This window comes from Nilaparvata lugens, chromosome 10 (assembly GCF_014356525.2).
Source record: "Nilaparvata lugens isolate BPH chromosome 10, ASM1435652v1, whole genome shotgun sequence".
NCBI lineage: Eukaryota > Metazoa > Arthropoda > Insecta > Hemiptera > Delphacidae > Nilaparvata > Nilaparvata lugens.
The window spans coordinates 20,719,995-20,732,021 of record NC_052513.1 but is presented as its reverse complement, the minus strand read 5'-3'; the positions used below and the strand labels follow the sequence as shown (position 1 = coordinate 20,732,021).

Genomic DNA, 12,027 nt, shown 5'->3' with positions numbered 1-12,027 from the left:
GGCCGTAAATTATGGTAAATATAGAACAGCTTTCTTCTGTTGTAGAATGTCCTAGTTGAGTGGAAATTCATGGATTTTTTGCCAAATTTGGGAAATGCCGTCAATATGAGATAGTTTGGGCTGCAGTTGATAGTATGTAGATATGGATGCTCGAGGAATATGTTTTACTCATATGATTGTTGATATTCATACATTCTCAATAATATATGACATACTCCAGTATCAGCTCAAATACTGATGTTCCAGATTTTGTTCTTTGCAATTTAATCGATGTTTTGATTAATTTAAAATAATGTTTCTAGTGCTCAAATAATGAAGTAGAGAACTAGTATTTTGAATTTCGAATCAAGTTTTGAAAATGAAAAACTAGATAAATTTCAAATACTCCAGATTTCTCCTGTAGGCTATGCAGATTCTCCTTCTAAAGAGAAGGATGACCCCATGTTGGGTATTGAGAAACACTTATTGTGGTGCGTGGTTCAATCAGTTTTTATTATCATTGATTGAAAATAATCATTGAAATTATGCGATTATTACTGTTATGCAACCTGCTCATTCTCTGATAATGGCACAGTCAGAATCAATATTACAGGCTCTAAGTGTTCAATTGCTTGTGGAATTGGTAGTTTGACTTGCATCACAAGTCTATTCTTTGCCGTTTCTAATAGTCGATGCATAATCTTTATAGCCTACTGATTGCGCAAGGAGTTTTCTCTTTGGAAAACTAGGTGGTGTACGCTAAGAAGTTCTAGAAAAACTAGAGTTTGACTTCTGGAATGTGGTGTTTGGATTATTAAGTTCCTAATGAATTTAATCTTATGGAATTTGAAATTCACTTCATTTTCTAGATTAGATAACAAAGAAGAGTTTTTCTTGCTCTTCGTGAGAGTATTTTCAGGCAAAAATCACTTCAAGTCGTGAAAGCACAATAGACAAAAGTTAAATGAAAAATAAAATTCATGAAATTATCACTTGAAGAATAATCAAATATTAGCAGAGTGATAGTGCTATTGGATAAAAACCACTCATAACTTGCTCATACCTCATAACTCATAACATTCATAACTCGCTCTCACTGTCACTCTAGCCTGCTACTGATGGCAAGCTTTTTTTCTTGTATACAAAGCACGTACGCAGTTTCTACAGTAGCTCCAGAGCATGACGTGAACTTGGTATAAATAGCCAAAATAACGGCTTTTATGAATAACACAGCATGCATGATGAACAAGAATCTAGATCATGTTTCTACATCAAGATTGCTCTTACGGACAAAGTTCAAGTAAATGTATTATTGTAAATATAAATAAAGTATATAAGTATAAATATATGTGTGAATACGAAATTTTTAGTTGAACCGAATTCTCTCCGTATAAATAGAATAACTCTCTAGAGCTTTTTAGAAGAGAAAATTTGACTTCAGATGGAAATAAATTGGAATTTCCATCTAGCTGTTCACCCTGTTGTCAATATTTGCAGTAGCAGAAGTCTTCGGGGTTAATTACAGCATTAAATTAGGATATTCGTTTAATAATAATTAAAATTTGACTTGTTAATAGAATAAATTATTTATATTTTGTTGCTATTTTTACCAAAGAAATATTTGCAAGGTACTTTTAAGCTATAGTTGTTTTTCAATATTAATATGAGAAAAAGTTTCTTGAGACTCAAAATATTGGAACTGCCTTTAAACAGCAAAATCCACCCCAAACGTTAGGAATCACATTTCCCAGCTTCATTTGCAACATATTGTTTTAACCACTCCATACACAGAGTTTTTATTAGATACATCGGAAAATTTCACACAAATTCAGTCAATTTATGTTTATCCGAACAGGAAATTATATTTTCACTTTCATTAAAAAAAAGGAAAAATGAGCGCGAATCAAGCGTTTTTACAAGGATGATGTTGGCTTGTGAAACGTCACTGTACCATAGTCATTCACTTGCTTAATCATTTTTTGTGTTTTATCCATATTTTCTAAGTACTATTGAACTATCAAATCTAGGAAAAAACAGTTCCGCCTCATAAGATTACCAATTTCATAGGATTAGCTATTCCGATTGATTCAAATATCCATTTCCTCCCTTGTCTCAAATATTATTTTCTCTCACCCATATCTCATAATGAGGAGAATCAAACCAAACCCTGGTAGTATTGTATGAGGCTTCACATGTCTACTTCTAGATGACTCAGTTCAGTTCATTGTTCAACTTTAAATCCCAACTGCACCAGATCGCATCTTCAGGTCTGATACTATGTGAATGAGTTTGAGTAGAGAACAGACTCTGCAAGCGCTGAATCAGATACAGAGTTCCCATAAAATGCAAATAATTTCGTTGTCAGCCATTGTTTCAAAATTACGTGATTACCCTTCTCACTTCCTTGCGATGCGACAAGTCAACAATCAACAGCAGCTGACTGCAGCTTCCAACAACAAAACGGATGTGATTATAGAGATAACTCCTGAGAAAGGCTAGATGGAGAAACACGGATAAAATAGCACTTGTAATGAGAGAATAATAATGCATTACTCAGTTGTTCTTCCTAGATATGAACAGAATGATTTTGATTGATGGAAAAAAATAATTTGGTCAATAGTAAGTAGAATCTGAAAGTAGGAAATTATACGTACTCTTTATACTCTTCATCTTATTTACATAGTAATCAGGATTACCTACTCTGCCTGAGTACCCTAGTATCCAGAGAACTTTTTTGCTTTCTGCGTACAGCAAACTCTATGAGAATCAGCATTTAAATTATTTATTCCGCTTAATAATGAGAAAATCTTGTATAATGGAACTAGAAGCACTCTCCAATGAAATCCTTTCAGAGCATGAGCTGAACATGAAACGAAAAAAATAAATATTTTAAATCCTAAGGAAAGAAACAGCTGCATAACGTCGAATCTTGGGATATTCCATGAAAAATCTCCATAATCTTGCATCTAAAATCTTGAAATGTTTTATAAAGCGTCCAATGAAATATTTCACCTCTCTCTTCATATAATCTTGATAGCTTGAGGTTTATGGGTAGATCTTCACAATTATATTGACTAGATTCGTTCATACTAGCAACGAACCTACAACCTAGTTTGTAGATACCTACGTATCATACCTACAAACAGCAAGTAGTATAACTTGTAATATTTACGAATTCTTGATATTTCAAGTAAATTGTAGATTATAGATCCCATTGTATTACAAAGAATAAGTTTCAATGAACCATTAATTGCATTTTTAGTTTAGGCCTAATCATTGACAACACATTTTGTTGACAATCCACTGCCTTCGCAACAGATAACTCAATGATATCCTTAAAAACGTATTTCAATTAATTTTGAGAGCACAAGGATCCAGGAAGTTAGTTTCTATTCCCACGTTAATTGGGTCATGGAAAGATTCTCATTCAAATTCTTCCTTTGTTTTCTTGCATAACTACGAGACTGAACACATTGTTCTAAGATTCTAAGATTGTGTTAATCGAGTTGTTTTTTCACAACACTAGTCTTGATTTTAGAAGCTCAAGAAAAGTGAGTTTGCTCTACGTGTGCATTCAATAATGATTGAGGTGTCAAAAAATTGGCGGGTCTATGTGAATTCACTCATGAAAAAGGTGAACTTATGGAAAACAAAATCAAAGACTTTTTACTGCGCAATTAAAATTTTGGTCTTTTAAACTTTTCTTGTGATTTCTTGGATTTGATTTACAGTTAGGTAGATTTTTATCATGAGTTTGCTATGGTATTACCAGAAATAATATGGTTTATGATCATGGATCCAGAAATAATGGTTGGAATGATCAATTGATTTTTGAAAGGTCATGTCCTAAAACATTATTCTTGTATACTGTAATTATTGTACTATACTTTTTCCAATACCGATTGATTTTAAGCACTTTGTTTGCAATGTTACTAAGACTAATCATTATTTCTTAATCCTCGATGATAATCCAATGCTTTTCTTCTGTTCAACAGCTTGACAACAGGTTTTAACCATCATTTCCATTCAAGCAAGCTGTAGCTAAATATCTTGAACAACAGTTGCTCTTAATTCGTTTCCAAGCCTCAAATCCTCCAGAGATAATATAAGTTGAGCTTGAACCATTAGGCTTTCAAGACAGCACCGTGTACCGTGAGCACTCAATTTCTACGCTACTACTGGAGATGGCACATCATTGTAAACTAATGACAGGCTAGCCACATGTGCAATACTCAGTAAAATTTCGTGCATCATCTTCTTAACTCGAACCTACCCCGCGGCTTTTAAACTGTTCAGTAGCTCTAAACCGTTACTTGTTAATTTCTTTCCTCATATCTTTCTCTGTTATTTTTCATCTCTCTTTAGTTCCTTCCCTTCTTTATCCTCATTGAGCTCATTTCTCTCTGACATCTGTTTCTTTCCAAGTCCTCAACAAATTCAATCACTTAAACCGCACTGAAAACTGACACAAGATTAATTTTGAAGCTATTCGTGCATGCAACATTACTGGGTAACTCCAACCAGTCATCTTAGTCGATAAACTTTTCAACGGATCATTGGCTATGATGAGAGGAATTACTGAGAAACGAACAAACTTTTACGAGTTCACAAAGTGAGGCATCAAAATTAGTTATGGTTTAATTGACTGATTAAATCCTAGTTTCCCTTCTTGGCGATGCTCTTGACATAAGAAAAGCTACTGTGTTTGAGAGCTTTAGGATATTTTAGATGAGTTGTTTAGTGATCTCCAGTGCGAGAAGACATCAAAAGCGTCAATCAAAATATTATTGATTAAAGTCAAACCTTTCGAACTCCAAACTGTTTTCGCTCTCTATCTACCTTTTATATTAACAACCATAGCTAGTGAGACATAGCTTGTCTCTTCTCTGTAGCTTACCCTACTATAAGGGCAATTGATTTTGCTTCTTTTTCTATTGTGATGTTGTTTTTGTTGTGTTTTTGCGTGTGTTTGGATTACACATAAGGTTATTTAAATAATTTGCCAATGAGATGTTGTTATTCTTCTTCTTCTTCTTCTTCTTCTTCTTCTTCTTCTTCTTCTTCTTCTTCTTCTTCTTCTTCTTCTTCTTCTCTTCTTCTTCTTCTTCTTCTTCATGTGCCGTCTCCATGGCGGAGGTTGGCTATCATGATGGCAATTTTCACCCTGCTTACAGCTGACTTGAAAAGTTCATTTGAGGTGCACTTGAACCAATCCCTTAAATTGCGCAACCAAGATATCCTTCTTCGCCCCACTGACCCCCTACCTGTTATTTTGCCTTGCATATTCCATACTTGTGTCCCCTCATTATGTGACCCAGGGACCTTAATTTGCGCTCCTTGATTTCACCAATGAGTTGCAGTTTCTTACCCATTCTCCTGAGAACCTCTTAATTTGTAACATGATCGGTGTATGAGATTCTCAGCATTCTGCGATAGGTCCATAAAATCATGTTGTTATTGCTGAAGCCAATTGCAAATCATTTGAATGAGTTTAATACTTTCCAGCATTCAGCAAACAATATTGTGGTAAACAAAATTCTCTTGAGGTCAATACATAGTGCATATTTGAATATTGGATTTTTGTGCCTCTTTTTGGGTTATAACCTTGAAACCTCCCTCCCATCGCTACGCCACTGTTACAAGTATTATGATATATTATAAGTCAGGAGAAATATGTGGGTTTGGATGTAAAAATGAGAAAATATATTTAAGAATACAATATTCTTATAATGATTCAGTAACAGATACATTTTAAGAAATATTAGGCTTCATTTACACCAGTTTAGATTCATGTTATTCATGTTTCTTGATTGTTTGCTGTTACTCGAATAATCTTCAATTAGAAATCACAAAAAGAATTTTTCATGGTCATAAATCATGACAACGACCGTCTGACCATCACAACTGACTTGACTCACAAATAGCTACGTAAATACCTGGGTCACCTTATAAAAAATCGTATGTATCTATAACGGAAAACTTCTATTCTCCTTAAGATTTACAGTTCTAATCAACATTCAAATACGATTCTAACGGGCACAAGAGCAATAAAAAGTAGGATTAGTAGCCTAACTAATAAAAATTTACCTTAGAAAACTAGCTTTGGAACTTATTGGAGGATAGGAGTGATAAGGATAGTGTAATGTTGTTTTTTGAATTTATGAATTTATGAAAACTAGCTTTGGAACTTATTGGAGGATAGGAGTGATAAGGATAGTGTAATGTTGTTTTTTTGTTTTATGAATCAAACAGAGATAGAAGAATGAAACATCCAGAGAAACATTATTCCATCTTTGTAGGCGTCAAAAAAGGAATAAACATCGGTTCTTTATGGTTCTGAACGTTCTTTGCTCTCAGTGTTAGTGGGTTATATGGACAATAAATAAACTCTCAACTGTAATTTACATGAAAAACATTACTGGATACGCTTCAGTCCACTTGATCTCTTTTGGTTGAAGCTTCTACAATTCGAAAATCACTGTGGATAATTGTAGAAAATACGCTTCTAGACTCGTTTAATACTCCACTTGTCGTGTAAATGCTGTATTTACATAGAAAGGATAGCTGGGTAGGCTTCGGTTCACTTCGACTTGAACCATTATCGGCTTTCTTGGTTCAAACCTGGGTTAGTAACCTTCCAATGTGTGAAACTAGATTGTGTTATTCATGATTTCTAAATTTTTATTAATTTGGTAATAAATTTGATTTGATTTGAACTAGCATTGGAAAGCGGCCATCGATAGTAAATTTGTTGTTAGTTTAAAATGTACTTCATGATGTGAATTATTGTAGAAAGAAATTCACACAAGGATCACAAAGGTAGAAAGAAAAGAAGGAATTATTGTGAAAGTAAAATATTTTTAAAAAATAAAGAGATTGACTTTCTTCTGTTTGAAGCGAGAGTGAAATTGAATATCCTACTCACCAGTTGAAGAATGATTAATAATTAATATCCAGAATCCTCATGAATAATGATGACAAATGGGTTTCATCAGATCAGTATATCCATAACGTGATTCAAACACTATAATGAAACATTCTGAAGAGAATTACTTCCAATGAGGTCCACTTATACGTCTATCCATACAATATTACTATGTCGTATAACTTAGTTCACTATTTCAAATGAATCTAACATATTTTGTTTCACTTGTTTTCCATTTTCATGGATTTACTTTTTCAATCACATATCATAAGAAAACAATATTCAAACACAGAGAAAAGCCAACTAATTCATAAATAAGTTTTACGAATATAATCCATTGGAATATTCCTAACTTATTTTTCTAAAACAATCACGAAAACACATGTTTTGATTATTTATTAGAGTATTTAGTTTGCACGATTGTTTCCACAATGAGCCGCGAATTCGTTATGATTGTGATAGAGCGCCGAAAAGCCGGCAAGTCAAACATGTTTGAAAATAGGATGCTCAGTGATACGCGTTGCAGTGCACCGTTGCAAACTTTCATGCTACACAGTCAAAAGTTATAATAAATCATTATCTTGATAAAACTTCACACTTTTCCATTGATTCAAAGATTTCAATGAGTTTATGATTCAATGATTCATCATTGATCATGGGTTCGATGATGCATCATCAATAGCATAACTATTAGACCTATCAAAATAATGTGTTAGAATTATGTGAGTTACCAACCTTATGCATAAATGCGCATGCAAGAAAAGAAGATACAGTCACTACTTATTTATTATTTTATCATACTTCATTCAATGGAATTGATTTGAAATCTATTTGCGCAGGGGTGAACACCCCCTCCACCTCAAGCCCATGCCCATGGACGCAAACCGTTTGCATCCAAATCACCCTTTTGGGTACCCCTAAAGATAAATATATCCGGTATTGAATTCTCTGATGCTCACATTCAAATAGTGAAAACTTGATATCGGTTTTTCACCTCTCTAAAATTCATGTTTTATTTCACATTTTAGAAGGTACAGTACCTATGTGAGTGAGTGATGAATACCTTTTGGAAGAACATGAGAAGTAATCGGGTGTGAAGGTTTCAGATGAAACTCTATTTTAGCAAGATGATAATATGAGATAGTTCGAACACTTGAGAACTACTAGTACTACTTGATTTACAACTGAGGATGGCAAGTGATTAAAGATCCATGGAAAACATGTATCCATGAAAACTTTAGCACCAACTCTCTGTATCATCAGTGCTTCCTATTGATAAGGAATGTATCAGCTTTGCATTGGAGATGAGTCCCCTACAAAAAAATAAGTTTCGAAACTTGCCCTCCAATTTTTTTCTCTTCCAGTCTACGAACTTCACCACATATTCAATGGAGCATCTTCCCATCGGGCTGAGGAATGGCATGGGTCCTTAACACATATATATATATAACGATTACAATTTAAAGGTATATAGATAGGCCAAAATATAGGTATAATCTGTACATGTCTTCTGCAGACGTGAAGGGTGTCTCACACACGCATGCGCCCGTACACACACCCACCTCAGGAATTCTTGTCCTGCGGCTTTTCTAATTAAATTCATTAAAACACATCTCTCCTCCATGTTCTGCCAGCCTCTGGAACCCTTGCTTCTAGATCGCTACACCAACATCACGCTGGGAAAATAATTACACCACTGGAAGGGATAGATCGAAAATAGAATGATGGTTATTAGTTAACAGAAAAACTGTGGATACTGTTGATTTGTTGAGACCCCTCAAAATAGCCCCTCATTCACAACACTTTTGACAGGTTGATACAACTATTATCATGGAAACTCCTATAAATTTTAATAACGCCTCCAAAATTGAACCAAATATTTACAGTAATAGGCAGTCTATTCCTTTTAGTTCTTCAATGAAGATCACAATATCAGTTCACGATTTTGTCGAGTTTTTCTAGAAAGCACTTTGATCATTCACTTTTTAGATCCACATTATGAAGAAAATCTGGATTGAGTGCTCCTATGAGGATATATTTCATTATAGAAACTTAGTTCGAAACTCCAGCAAAAGACGTTGAGTAGCAAGCGAAAACATATTTTTCTACAAAGATGAAAGGTGATAGGGCAGGGGATATTTTTGACCTGACTAGTAATATTGTGAAAAGCGAACATCGTCGAAACGAGTTTTTATTAGGGATGGGTATCGAAAGACATGATGTTTTGAACATCGATGTTTTTTTCATCCTAACATCGATAAGTGAAAAACATCGAACAGTAAACATCGATGTTTTTGATCATCGATGTTTTTAAACATCGTTTATTGCCCTACGTTTTTATGGATGATACTATTAGTCCAGTCAATATAGACATAAGAATAAGAATAAGAATAAGAATACTTTTATTCCATTAAGGCAATATACAATGCAATAGGAAAAGTCAATAAATATAACAAGAAGTCAATAAACATCAATATAACTATCACAAGAAAAAATAACAAACATTATAAAAATATGAATTAGGGGATATAAAGCACTATGAGAATTAATAAAAGCAGACCTAATACAAGAGAAATGACATATCAATTCTTAAGTCTAAAAATAATCTAGCACAGGCAGATGAATGAACTCAGAAAAGGAATAAATGGGATTCTTTAAAAGGAGATTCTCCAATCTTTTCTTGAATGAAGCAAGTGGTAGTTCCCTAACAGTGATAGGGAGGATATTGAAAAGTTTCAGCGATAAGTGTCCAGGACTTGTCAATATTTTAAATAAAAAAGGAGGTGTGCTTGCAATTTATATTGCAGTTCTGATTTTTTATATATTATTTGGGTACATAAAAGGAGTCCAAAACCAATTTCTTCATGCAAGATTTCCTTGTGCTAGATACAGAATAGCCCAAAAATCTCGTATTTTCGGCTCATTTTCCAGTTTCCAGCTATTTCTGCCAAATCTCTACCAGATTATAAAATTCTGAAAAAATGAGATCACTCGGAACTCTCCATCTCCAATGAGTACTTAGTTATTATTTTGCAAAAATGATTAAAATTTGAAGAAAAACTCAATTTTGATGAATTTTAGTTTATGATCAACAATATCTTCGATTGTTACAATTTAGATGTATATTTCAAAATCCCTCTAGGCGTATTTTTGTGCTATACAATCTGAGATCAGGTAGAGCGCTCTATGTCATATAGATTTCCAGGTACACCTGACAACAATGCTCCTTGTATTGTGAAAAACACCTAATTTCCAGCTTCAACCATCATCACCATCTACTTTGTCCTCACATTGATATTTCGCACAATGACATAAGTTCATGGGTAAGAATCACCCGTTAGATGCACTTCATTTCAGTATTTCCTAGTAGAGGCACGGTTAAGGACACCTCAAAAATCTAAATTTCAAACACTTATAATTTACTTTTGACACAATGCTCAGATTTCATCGTACTACACTTCATTCTTCTCGGCTCGCCGAGGCGGTTCAAAATCATGCATCAACAGTCAAATTCGGTCAAAAAATAGAAAATTTATTGTTGAATGTAGGTACTTAAGCCTATATTCCTTACATAAAAAATGGCCAATTTCGTTATTCAATGCTATGTATCTCGGTAACCCCTTATTATAAAAATTATTACATGATCTTGAAATGTACAATAGAATTTTCTATTTCATCTGCTGTAAGCAATTCATGGAAAAATATGTTCTTAAAGTGAGATTTGATTGTTGAAAAAAAATCCGGAAATTGTAGATATTTTTCTCATATTAACAGTTTTGGCAGTTCTATGATAGCGAAAAGTGATTCAAGATGGATTTTAGGCAACTGAGCTCGTAGAGGATGAATATTTATCTACAATTTGTAATCAATCGAAAGTTTCTATGATTTATCAGACTCGTTTTAGAAACTCTTGATCAACAGTAAAATTACCAAAAAAAAATGTAAATCGCCATTTTAAAAATCTTAACTTCCAAATTGTTTTGGAATCGAGAGTATTATTTATTGAAGTGGGTAGAGGGGGAGAATTTTCACATTCTCACTAGATTTGGAAATTTTATCAGAAGTATTTCACAAGACATGCAGCTTTGAATATAGAAATTGGTCATTTTTTGTGTATTGGAATATTGGCTTAAGTACACTCAACAATAAATTTTCCATTTTTCGACCGAATTTGACTTATTATGCATGATTTTGAACCGTCGTGACGAGCCGAGAAGGATGAAGCAATCTGACCATTGTGTCAAAAGTTATGTGTTTGAAATTTTGATCCTTGAGGTGTCCTTAAGCGCGCCCCCCACTAGGAAATACTGAAATGAAGTGTATCTTACGGGTGATTCTCAATTCTCAATTTCTCAATTCTCAATTCTCAATTCTTTTATTTGCCATCGATACAATTTACAATAAATTATTCAAGAAATTCATAGAAATAAAAATAAAACATAGCTTACAATCAAAACAAAATTTATAAATTAAATATATTTAAATCAAAATCTATTCATTAAGGCAACAACCCAGCAAGGAAAATCCTGTCCGCTGGGCGTGAGCATCAGTTCAATATTATTATATCAAATATTATTTTATTATTATAAATAAAAATAAATATGGCAACATTTTAGAATCACGTAAGCAAACAAAAAAAATATGGTTGAAATAAAAAAATGTATATTATAAAATATTATCGAGAGTAAAGAAAAATGTCTCAATTATCCATTTATTTATCTGTGCCCCATGTCTATCCTCAGTTAAAATTGCATACCATTTGGGATTAAATTAATTAATTTTGTGCTTAAATAATTCAATTGTCGACGTAATATTGTTAGGTTAGTGTGATTTGTGTTGAATAAATTATGAAAATTTAACCTGAAATTATATGTGGCTAGATCATTCCTTATTGTAAATTTATCTTTATTTTTACTTATGTAGTAGAGATTTTTTTTTAATATATAGTTGGCGTATGGTCATTACCTTGAATTCATCAAATGTGTCCCTGCTTGGATGAATTCTTGGTCTATTCAGAATAGTCTTTATTATCATTTTTTGAATGACAAAAATTCTATTTATTATGTGATCATAAGTTCCCCCCATACTCCTAACGCATATTGCAGAATTGACTGAACGTATCC

The 12,027-nt window shown here is 33.2% G+C and overlaps 1 protein-coding gene across 1 annotated transcript in view; it reads right to left on the bottom strand.

Moving 5' to 3' along the window:
* Positions 1-7,361, bottom strand: part of LOC111047256 — a 45,085-nt gene extending 37,724 nt beyond the window's left edge. The window contains exon 1 of the mRNA XM_022332963.2: positions 6,905-7,361. The gene's annotated coding sequence lies outside the window, so the exon portion shown is untranslated. The remainder of the gene's footprint in view (positions 1-6,904) is intronic.
* Positions 7,362-12,027: the final 4,666 nt, after the last annotated feature.